Source organism: Aquila chrysaetos, chromosome 15, assembly GCF_900496995.4.
Source record: "Aquila chrysaetos chrysaetos chromosome 15, bAquChr1.4, whole genome shotgun sequence".
Taxonomy (NCBI): Eukaryota; Metazoa; Chordata; class Aves; order Accipitriformes; family Accipitridae; genus Aquila; species Aquila chrysaetos.
In genome coordinates, this window is record NC_044018.1 from 27,295,528 (window position 1) to 27,307,417 (window position 11,890).

Here is an 11,890-nt window from a genome sequence, read left to right on the forward strand (position 1 = left end):
AAACCCACAAGGCTTTCTCAGGTGCCTGAAAGCTGGAAGACTGTCAGAATCAACCAGTGGACTGGTTTTCCAGCCTGTGAAATCCTGGAATCGGAGACCAGATCCTTTCAGCACAGTAAGTACCATGTAGATCTAAGCATTACACAACTGAATAGCAGTAATCAGAAACAGCCCGCAGAGCAGATGTTTCTTTCCAGGTACGGAAACAAGTATAATTGCAGTCATTACAAACCCTTCTACTTTACTTAGTATTGTAAAGTCTCAACTCCCATGCCACAAACTATCAGAGAAGTTAATACACAAAGCCCGTAAATCGTTTCACCCAGGGTGCGGGAATAAAGCAGGTTTCTGTATGGCACCGAAGGACACAGGGCGACACAAATGATTTCGTCTCGTGCCAGTAAACCGAGCGAGGATTTCAAGCTAGTACAATCTGCCCGCACGCACCGCAGTCCCCCTGCAAAACCACCAACCACCTCAGTGACACAGCCCACCTTCGGCTCCCTCGCAGAAAGGAGGCGCGAATTCCCGTACCTCAGAGCCACGGCTTTCTGGCGCCCGCCGTCCCCACGCCCGGGCTCCCGCGAGGGCAGGCCGGCGGCGGGGCGGTGGCCGAGGCCGCCCCGATGGCCGCACCTGCCCGTGTCCCCCGCCCCCCCCCCCCCCCCGCACCCCGCCCGCCCCTTCAGCCGCACCCCCCGAGCGAGGGAAGCCCCGCAGGGACGAAGCGCCCCCGGGCCGGGCAGCTCGCCTCTCCTCCCGCTCGCCCCGGGGAGTCCGCTCTGACCTGCCGGCGGCCGCACGCCCTCCCTCCGCCAGCCGCCGTGCCCCACCGGCCGCCGGGCTCTGCTCGCTGCGGCGCGGCTCTGCCCCGCGCCAGCTCGGCGGCGGCGGCCCCGGCCCCGGCCCCGCGCCGCCGGCGGGAGCCCGCCCCGCCGGCAGAACCGCCCCCCGCCCGGCCCCGCGCCCGGGCACGGCCCCGGCCTGGCCGCGGACCAGCGCAAGACCCGAGCCGAGCCCCCCCCCACCGCCTTGCCGCTCCCCTCCTGCACCTCCCGCGCACCTCTGCCCCCCAAAATGCGCGCCCCCCCGCCATCCCACCCGGTCCCCGGTGAGGGGTTGGACAGGCTTCCCCCGGTCTGGAAGAGCATCCCGACCCCCGGCTGCATCCGGGATGAGCGAGTGGTTTGATACGAGAGGGGCAGACGGGTAGCTGGAAGTAATTTGGTGACCATGCACCTTTCATTTCAGAAGTAGCTGGTTTGGGGACCTTATTCCAAGATTAGATAACATTTGGCCACGCACCTCAGTGCTCCTGTTGCATGGGTGGTTTTGCACTTTCTGAAGTGGAGCTGTCCCACAAACCTCAGTAATCACCACTAGACCCTTTCCTCCACGTCCGCGGCGCCACCACCCCTACCAGAGCTCAGGTGCAGAAGCCCTTTTTCTGTCCCTGCAAAACTATCAGCCCTTGTTACCCAAATGCCTCCCTTCCCCTCACCCTTTTGGGCAACACATGCTGCAAGGTGTTGTGACATAGGAATGGATCTAATCCTGCAGCTGCAAAGGCAATGCCCAGATGGACACCTTGAATAAATTCCTGCCCATCTTCTGGCACTTTTTTTCCAGGTGAAGGGACAGGATGACTTCTGTTGAGCCCTGGCCTCAGGGACTGCTGTGTCCAGGAGACAGGCTGGGCGGAACAGTTTGCCTTGGGGAACTGGATGACCAGCCAGTGAGCACATGACTTTCATACGTGGAGAGGTGTTACCAAAGCCAGGAGCTGGTGTCCTTTACTGCCTGTACGCAAACTTCAAGAACCCCCACACTTGAGAGAGGTGTGTCATGCCTGGCACAGGCAAAGCAGTATTTAAGATCCCTGGGGCCATTCCCTAATTGTTCTTTATTCACAGGTTGTACCTATATGATGTTCCTCATGTCTCCCCCTACATGTCCATGAAGGTCCTGGAGGAATCTCAGCACTGTGCCACATGGGCCCTGTCCTCTTGTGAAGGAACGCATATGAAAAAAACACATGGAAGTGGCAGCTTTTTTCAGACTGGATGCCTGGCTAACATGGGTCTGAGGCTGGCAGGTAGGAAGGGGAATGCAGCTTCACTAGTTGTCGTGTTTTAACCCCAGCTGGCAACTAAGCCCCACACAGCCACTCACTCATCTCCCTCACAGTGGGATGGGGGAGAGAATCAGAAGGGTAAAAGTGAGAAAACTCATGGGCTGAGATAAAGACAGTTTAATAGGTAAAGCAAAAGCCGCACACGCAAGCAAAGCAAAACAAGGAATTCATCCACCACTTCGCATTGGCAGGCAGGTGTTCAGCCATCTCCAGGAGAGCAGGGCTCCATCACACCTAACGGGGACTTGGGAAGATGAACGCCATCACTCCAAACATCCCCCCCTTCCTTCTTCCCCCAGTTTTATATACACTGAGCATGATGTCATATGGTCTGGGATATCCCTTTGGACAGTTGGGGTCAGCTGTCCCAGCTGTGTCCCCTCCCAACTCCTTGTGCCCCCCCCAGCCTACTCGCTGGTGGGTTGGGGTGAGAAGCAGAAAAGGTCTTGACTCTGTGCAAGCACTGCTCAGCAATAACGAAAACATCCCTGTGTTATCAACACTGTTTTCAGCACAAATCCAGAACATGGCCCTATACCAGCTACTATGAAGAAAATTAACTCAATCCCAGCCAAACCAGCACACTAGCTCTCTGTGAATAATACACATGTTCTCCCAAGCATAACAGACACCTATGCTGGAAAGCACTAGGGGTTATGGATGCCAGCAGTCCCAGACAGAGGCTCCTTGCTCTAATACTCAAGGCCCTCACCCCCTCTACCACTGCCATTTTCAGGATCTGAGGCCAACTTGTCTTCTTGGTGCTAAATGCGCTTTTCCAAGGCATCACGGGCTATTTGTACTGTGCGCACAGCAGTACTCATGACCAGTTCATCTATTTTGTAGTCAGGGTGCACATTAGTAAGAGACCTCAGCTCCTCTCTTTCCACAGATCTTTCCAGCTTGCCTCATACCCATACCTGTGTACAAGCTTGTATTTGCATAGTTCATTCAGCCAGGAGACAAATCTGGGTTCAAACATAACCAGACATGCTTTAACATGTAAACTCTTTCAAGGATTGCTGAACAGCAGCAGATTTTTGTGAATGAACAAGGCAGCAAGTGTATGTGTTGCATGCTCATACACAAAGTTCAGGCAAACAGCTCCACACTTGACAGAAAGAGCTATCACCTTCCAGTTAAGTGCAAATAAGAAAGAAATAAAAAAAAAATCAACCCCGCTGTTGTCTGCATAGCCAAACACAGCAAAGGATCGAAAGATGCTTTTCATTCTAAATCATTTCCCAGAACGTCACTATATGAGAACATCTTTGATAGCAATTCTTTGTTTCCCATCCTCACTCTGACATTTGGAAAACTGAGCAGCTCAGCAATGAACCAATGTATACCTCCATTTGTGATGATGCAGTTTGATTGCTGTCAGTGAATTCATTCATATAAATATGTATATGTATACCTAAAGACAGGCACATATGTGTATTTTGTGGTTTGGGGGGGTGTTCCTATTTAAAAGAAGAGCCTCTAGAAGAGAGATGTTTAAGGGATTCTGCGTAGGAACTGTCATAGACAATAACTATTTTAGCTAAAAAAGTTCAAGAACAAAAAAAATTAATAATTTTTAACTATACCTTGGACAGAGAACATAACAGCAAATGCCAGCTCTAAGAGGGCTTAAATCTAACAAAATCAATATTTTTCAATGTGTAGCAGCTCTGGTCCATTGTTTATATGAAGAGAATATTTCTATTAACAGCATGAACAACTTCTCACCATTCATGGCCGATGTATTGTGACTCCTTAAACATGAATCATTTGCAAGTTTTGATGATGCCCTGTTTAACAAATCTGTTTCCTGGGAACCAATTTAGAAACATTATAATGCTGTATGTATAAACTTTGCCTTCAATAGACTCTACAATTAAGTCTGAAAAATTGCAGTAATAAAGCAGCGGTCTCAATCACATCTAGCTATCGTATGACTTAAATCCACCAGTCATCACCCAGGCTTCACAAATAATTTTTTTGTTTAACTTACAGAAAAAATGGGATAGGAAGGTAAGTCTTGTTAGCCCTTAGGCTGGTCACATTAGAAGAAATGATGTACAAAAGTGAATGTAAACATAACCCCCTGTAGATCACTGTTTTGCCATTATGATGTTTATTCACCCATTAAGACTCTCCTACCATTAAATTATGAAACTGGTGAATTTTTAGCTGATTACTTATCAATAATATTTGATATTATTTCCTAGATGGTGAGTCTGAAGAGGGGAAAAAAATGACATTCTGATGTAAAGCATAAAAAAAAGGTATGGTGCTCAGTGGGGCCATGCGGAAGAGAAATGAAATGAAAATGCAGACTAAAATCTAAGCATGAATTGTGTCCAAATTAGTCATTTTGAGGTCTCTGCTATATTCCCATCTTGCTTCAGGCAATCAGAAATTGTGTCATCCTCCTCCCACACTGTGAAAGCTCTCGATGTCTGTCTTTGTCTCAGGATTCTGTGGTTTCAAATGAAGTTTCTGGTTATTCTACAAACAAGTTACATTAGCCAAGTCTATGTAGACAGAAAACTGTTTCCTTGTGGAAACTCTCAGGAGTTACACTGAGCTAAATCCATATTACCTAAATATATTGAAGATTCAAGCTTTACTAAGTGGGATTAAGTACCTTTCAAAACCTATTCTTCTATGTCCATTTTCCACCTCCTGAAATAGGAATCACACTCTGCAGCCCTTGTTCTTCCTTGCTCAAGAAGAATTTTAGTTTTGCCCCTTTTTTCTCAGTGAAGTTTTAAAGGACAGAATAAACAGGAATATAGCTTTGCCATCTTAACTGAAGAGAAATGTTTGGAAAAGATAAAATGTACATTAATAAACAGTTCTTTATTACATACATCTGCTTCTGTAATGACTTTCACACTAGTAGCTTTACTCAAAAGAATTATATGGTGTGCATGTTGGTGTGTGTATTAGCATTTGCAGGGCATAGTCCTGAGGATGTGAGTCATGGAGGTAGCATGACTCATCATTGTAGAAATCATATGTAGGTCAATTCTCCCAAGACCATTTCACCAGCTGCAAATTCCCCTCCTCCTTCCTTTGCAGCAGCAACACGGGGCCCTCTCCCATGCCCTTTGGTGTGGGACAAAGTGAGGCATGAAAGACTAGTTGTGAAACAGCATCTTTTAATTTCATAAACTGTTCCACATAATGGTTAAAAAAATACATATATTTAGATTATTTCCAATGTGTTAAGGTCATGTAATTTGAGAGATTTACATCAACTTCTGTATTTGTTACTAGTGATCACATCTAAAATAGTGACATGTCAGTGTGTTGCAGAATGCTAGGCTGACACTACTTACACATTCAAGTTTAAGAATATTTTCTGCTAACTTCAAATATAATTCCTAGTTTTCAGCTTTGGTTGGCCTGAAGCTTCCGTGAAATTCTGTGCCTATGATTTCTTTACTTTTAGCCATCCCTACAATCAGCCAATAAATAGTAGGAAGCCAGCCAGGAAGCAGTAAGCTCAGAGATAAGTGTTGATGCTGAACCAGCTCAATTTACACCTGTATATGATAGATAATTTTCATGGGACCAATCCCACTCCTGGTAAATACCAATACTTCTTTTCACCTCAGCAGATGCCTAATAAATAAAGCATACTTGCACTTCTGATAAACATACGCTTGCCTGTGAATGGCAATATTTAGTAAGAGTTTAGACTATGTTCAGGACACCAGGATCACACCTCACACCCTAATGAGGGTGCATTCTAGACAACTTTAAGCTGTATATGAAATCCTAATAAATACAGGAGCTGTAGTAATCACACCACTTAGAATTTACACTATAGAAAACTAGTAGTGCAAGAAATCTACTTAATTCTGCTGTCAGCAACCACACCACATTCTTAAACGATCTCTGGAAGATCAGGTTGTTTTTTTAAGGGACAGAAGTTTGACAACCTTATTGCATACCAATGTTTTTGTATTTGACATCACTTCTCTGATAAATACACTTTGGTTTACCATATTGGCATAGCCAAGATTCTGACATGAATTCTGCATTATCATGATGAGAGCAGGAACTGGGGCTGGGAAGAGAGAAACTAGAGCTAATGCATGAGAAATGAACAACTGGAAAATAGTAGCTGGAGCCCAGGATTTGCAAAACAGAAGTTTCCACAATCCCTGTCGTTTAAGCCATTGCTTAAAAAAGTGTGATGTTTGGAAAGTTGTATTTCCATAGTTAAAGTGATAGTTCTTCATGGTTTAATGATGATAATGTGGGCACTCTGGGCAATAGATAAAAACACCTAAGTTGGGTGTCCAGCTTAGGAGCCCTGCCTCTTCACATAAACACTGAAGAGAGAGAGACTTCTCCAAGATACACGTAAGAACATTTAGACTGGGTCTTTATCCTTCATTAATAATACAAATCTGGAATGAAGTTACATGATGTGAATAGCCTTCATGGATGAAATAGGTCTTTCAAAAATAGGGTAGTACGTTTGATTTTCAATAACTGTAGTCGTTAACACAGAAGACGAGTATTTAAAATGCATAGAAACTTTTGAACTTGGAAAAAAATTAACTCCTTGGACTTGCAAGATTTTACAGAAATCTTACAGATATCTATTCACACAAAAAACGTAAATAAGAGCTAGGCTCTCCTCTTTTCACTGTGTAGTGTTATATTAATTCAGTAGGCTCACCTTTAGACCTTTTCAGAGTACCACACTCAGCATGAGTCAGGATACAGAATCTGGTCCCACATATATCGTTTTCATATAGTCAAGTCACACAGAAAGTTCTCCCAGATAAAATCACTCTGATTTGCCATGAGAAAAAAAAAAGAAAAAAACAAAAGTAGGATATATCACAGATAGAAGGCTGCACGTAGCAGACTTCAGTACTCTAGTGCATGGGGTGGGGAACTTCCAGATGCAACAGCTGTCCTGTAACTCAGGCATTTTCTAAACCACACCATGAGCTATTTTCTTCTCTTGTGAATTAATAGAATCCATATTGATTAGCTGAAGCTCAGAACTGAATTTAGATGTGCTGTAGGCAAAAATTGTTTCCAATATATTTGCACTGGCTAACACCCAAGAGTTTTTTCTGGGATGTGATCATTAACTTCTTACAGCAGCTCGATAACATGCAGGTCCCAAAATCTGATTTTGACCTTGTAAGTTATATAAGAATCATTCTAGGAAGCATCCATGAAGAAGTACTTTATTTTAGCAGTGGTTTCACTGTTGTTGCTTTGGATATAAGGGGAGCAAGAAGAAAGTTCAGTCCTGTCTCAAGATGCTGCCCTGCCATTCGCAACAGTTATGGCTGGTGACTTCCGCACAAAAAAAAGGAAACAAACAGGTAAGTCAGGTAAGCCTAGGATTTCTGATCTAGCACATTCAAGAACTGAAGCAATAAGCAGCATTTAGAAAGTACTGTATATAAGGAGTGTGAATATTAGTCCATTTTAATCTTAATTTATAGATGATTCTCAATATGGAAAGGCTGTAACTTTAATAATTGCCTAGCTTGCCATCATTACTAAAAGCAGAAGACAGGATGCACAGGAAGGCAGCTGGTTGATTGGGCAATTCCTGTAACAGTCTGCTCAAGAGATGGACTCTGAAGCCCTAGTGAAAAGTGGTTTTGTAAATGGCTCCTGGTGAAGAAAGAGAACACTGCATAAAACAATGATCAAGACTTGCAAGCAATGAGCAGAAACTGTCATAGAGACTTCATGGAAGCAATTTTTTTTTTTTTTTGCAGAGGCAAAACATGAATGATTGTCAATGTAATCACAAAATACTGAAGGACTTCGTGGTGCAGAAATCTCACAAAAATGTCACTGGCCAGATGAGTGAGAAAATTTGTTTCTTAGCTAGCTCCAAGCCACATGGTATTTACAGGTGCAGAAGACTTCAGAGGCATCAGATAGTAGAACAGCTTGTGCTGAGGAGTGCCACCTTACAGGAGAAGAAAATCTGGTGTTACTGGAGGGTTGGCATCAGTTTTTGGAAGGACCTGGGCAACCCCAGAGTTTCTGGGTTTCCTGTAGCACTTCTCTGTAGACTTCCATGGCTCGGAAGTGGCAGAGCTGTTGGACTAGTTACTTATCCTGCACAAAAGAAGCAGTGCTCAGGTGGCTGGGCTGAAGAAATTGTGCTTAATACTAATCCTCTGCTACTGCAGACAAGAAGAGAAGTGCAGCTTACTTTGTGTGCTTTCTTTTGCAGTAAATTGTTTTGTACTGTTATAGTATAGTGTATAGGTGTTTTGATAAGGGATTTGATCCAAGTCATGGGAATCCCCAGGGCACTAATAGAATAAGGTGGTTTCTGGGTAATATTTGGGTGCTCAATGTCAGTAGGAAGTGTGACCGCCCAAAGCAATGGCCTTGCATACAGGATGACAAGGAGGACATTCTATCATTATTCTCATTCTGAGCAAGGGCTCATAATAGAGTTAGAAAGATACTAAATCATCATGCAAGTATGTCTGTAAGGTTAAGAACTGCTCTTTAAAACTGGGACTGCTGTTTTGCAAAACTTTGGTTCAAGCTAGATGCAGAATTGAGCTCTGAGGGAAAGGAATGACTAGGAGCAAGTGCAGCTAAAGAAAAAGCCAGTCATGTGGAGAGTGTACAACAAGGCTGGTGGTTCAGAGCTTCTTAGAAAGACTGAACTCAAAAGTGGTGGAGCAACACAAGAATCAAAAAATCTAGGAACAGACCCAACAGAAATGTCCATGGAAAGCAGTGAAATGAAGTGAATAGAGCAATTGTTTTGTGCCTTGTGTTCTCCAAGTATAATGAAGAGCTGGGCACATATGATGAGGAGCAGCAGTGAAACATAATTCATGGGATACTGCTGGGATGCAGCAGTCCTGCTCCCATTGGATTTCCTAGCATATCACATAGTAGTTAAAAAGAAATTAAATTTCATGCTAGAGGATGGCTTGAAGCAACAATCACCATGATTTTCCACACTTGTAATTGTATCAAACATCTGATAGCGACACAAAGGGGCATAAAGATTTCTGTTTACAAAAGTCTTCATTCACAGAAAGGCCAAGATCATCCACCTTATTATACAAGAGACACTTGGAAAAAAGGTAAGGAGCAGAATATATTCACAGTTTTAATTCATCCAATATGTGGATATCCTTCAATTTGAATTATCATTCAGAGATGGAGGGGGGAATAAAAACAGCTGTTGTGATAACCTATGGATTGCTTCAGTGGTGCATAATTCCTTTTACACTCTTGAATGCACCAGGGACATTTCAGATGTTTGTCAAGAGTATAACCCAAGTTCTAAGGATCAAAAAAACATCCTCACTTCCTTAAATGACTTCATCTGTTCCCATAAAACATGGATGGAACATCTGGTAGAAGTGGAAAGTACTCCAAAACTTTTTAAGAGCCAGGGTTTAAATTTTTAAGAAATAATGCTCATTTACAATTTTCCTGGGACAAAAAGTAAGTGATGGTGGGCTGGAGCCTTGTGTCCAAAACCATGCAGAGTAAAATAATGGAAAGTTCCTACATATGTGAGGAGGGCACAGCTACTTCTACAGCAGCTTTGTACACATTTTTTACAGCACAGAAAATACAAGCTGCTCTTCTGGACTGAGAAATGGTCAAAAGATTAATCCTGAAGGAGGGAGGGACTTCTAAATTATGCTGTGCCTTAATCATCCCAACTACTTGCCATAGACCTGTGATGTCAGTTTTCTGTTAAGTTTGTACTTTGAAAAAAATTTAAAAAAGGTTAAGTTCAACAGGCACAGAACAAAAACTGTCAAAGGCCAAAAATCAGAGAACCACAAAAGTTCATTTATTTTATTACGATAGAGACCCTCCATTTTTGTCATATATTTACTTACTGGATACAGAACTCACAGGTACATAGACCACAGGCTCTGGAGTGACTCCAAGGATGTTTGTGAATTCACAAGCTGCCTAAAGATTAATTCAAATAACACCACAATGCTGGAAAGTGAAAAGTGGTTATTTATTTAGATTCAGCTACAGACCTAGTGAGAGTAACTTCATCCCTAAATTTGGATGACTTCTAAGAATGACAGTTACTTTGTAAAGTGGCTTTTCAGCAGCACTGCAGAAGGTTTTCAGCTGACAAAGTCGGATGTGCTACCTGAGCAGCTGTACTCTGTCTCCTCTAAAGAAAAGTCCACAGAGCAAATGGAAACATTCAAAGAATTTCAAGCTAGTTCACACCAGTGTCAGTCCAACTACAAGCTAAACCTATAATCAAGTGCTGAACCTGACTGGGTGGATGACCATGGCTGCACGTGCCAGATGGCAGACTATGTAGATTCTTAAAGCTTTCAGAAAAAAAATCAGTTCAAAAAATAAATTTCTACTAATTATTAAAATAGTTAGTGAAAGTCAATTAAAAAGTCATCCATTAGTGTTAATTCCCCAAAAATGATAGCTTAGGGGAAGCTGACAGCATAGAAGTCAATGAATCATAAACAAGGGGGAAAAAAAAAAAAAAAAACACAAAAAAACCCAAAAGAAGAGGCTGTCAGGAACCTCAACAAATCATAGTCCCTGTCCTAAATCATTTCCACGAGATGTTTGCCTAATTTACTCTTAAAGATGTCCAGCAATTCCCACTTTACCCAGGTAATCTCTTATCAACTTTATTTAGAATCACAGAATCATAGAATCATTTAGGTTGGAAAAGACCTTCAAGATCATCGAGTCCAACCATTAACCTTGTCCACTAAACCATGTCCTTAAGTACCCTGTCCACTCGCTTTTTGAATATCTCCAGGCATGGTGACTCAACCACTTCCCTGGGTAGCCCATTCCAATGTTTAACAACCCTTTCAGTAAAGAAATTTTTCCTAATATCTAACCTAAATCTCCCTTGCCTCAACTTGAGGCCATTTCCTCTTGTCCTATCTCCAGCCACCTGACAGAAGAGACCAGCACCCACCTCACTACAACCCCCCTTCAGGTAGTTGTAGAGAGCGATAAGGTCTCCCCTCAGCCTCCTTTTCTCCAGGCTAAACAGCCCCAGTTCCCTCAGCCGCTCCTCATAAGACTTGTGCTCCAGGCCCCTCACCAACTTGGTTGCCCTTCTCTGAACACGCTCCAGCAGCTCAATGTCCTTCCTGGAGTGAGGGGCCCAAAACTGAACACAGCACTCGAGGTGCGGCCTCACCAGTGCTGAGTACAGGGGAACAACCACCTCACTGTTCCTGCTGGCCGCACTATTTCTGATACAGGCTGGGATGCGATTGGCCTTCTTGGCCACCTGGGCACACTGCTGGCTCATGTTCAGCCGGCTGTCGACCAGCACCCCCAGGTCTTTTTCTGCTGGGCAGCTTTCCAGCCACTCTTCCCCAAGCCTGTAGCGCTGCGTGGGGTTGCCGTGACCGAAGTGCAGGACCCGGCACTTGGCCTTGTTGAACCTCATACGATTGGCCTCAGCCCATCGATCCAGCCTGTCCAGACCTCTTTGTAGAGCCTCCCTACCCTCAAGCAGATCGACCCTTCCCCCCAACTTGGTGTCGTCTGCAAACTTGCTGAGGGTGCACTCAATCCCCTCATCCAAATCATTGATAAAGATATTAAACAGAACAGGGCCCAACACCGAGCCCTGGGGAACACCACCTGCCCTTTCCTCCAGAGATGATAAACTCTCTTGTTTTTTCTTGAGTCCTAGCAAAAGCTCCCCATTCAGCCAGGCCAGTTGTTTTCCTCGGCAGTTTGACTTGCAGCACATGGGAATAGCCTGGT

The 11,890-nt window shown here is 44.0% G+C and overlaps 1 protein-coding gene and 1 long non-coding RNA gene across 2 annotated transcripts in view; one reads left to right on the forward strand and one right to left on the reverse strand.

Annotated features, from left to right (window-relative positions):
* Positions 1–911, reverse strand: part of COL21A1 (collagen type XXI alpha 1 chain) — a 116,933-nt gene extending 116,022 nt beyond the window's left edge. The window contains exon 1 of the mRNA XM_030037929.1: positions 788–911. The gene's annotated coding sequence lies outside the window, so the exon portion shown is untranslated. The remainder of the gene's footprint in view (positions 1–787) is intronic.
* A 180-nt stretch (positions 912–1,091) lies between these two features.
* LOC115350807 lies at positions 1,092–2,154 on the forward strand. The gene is made up of 3 exons (XR_003926629.1): positions 1,092–1,227; positions 1,630–1,802; positions 1,914–2,154. It is a non-coding gene; the product is annotated as an uncharacterized LOC115350807 (long non-coding RNA).
* The last annotated feature ends 9,736 nt before the right edge of the window (positions 2,155–11,890 follow it).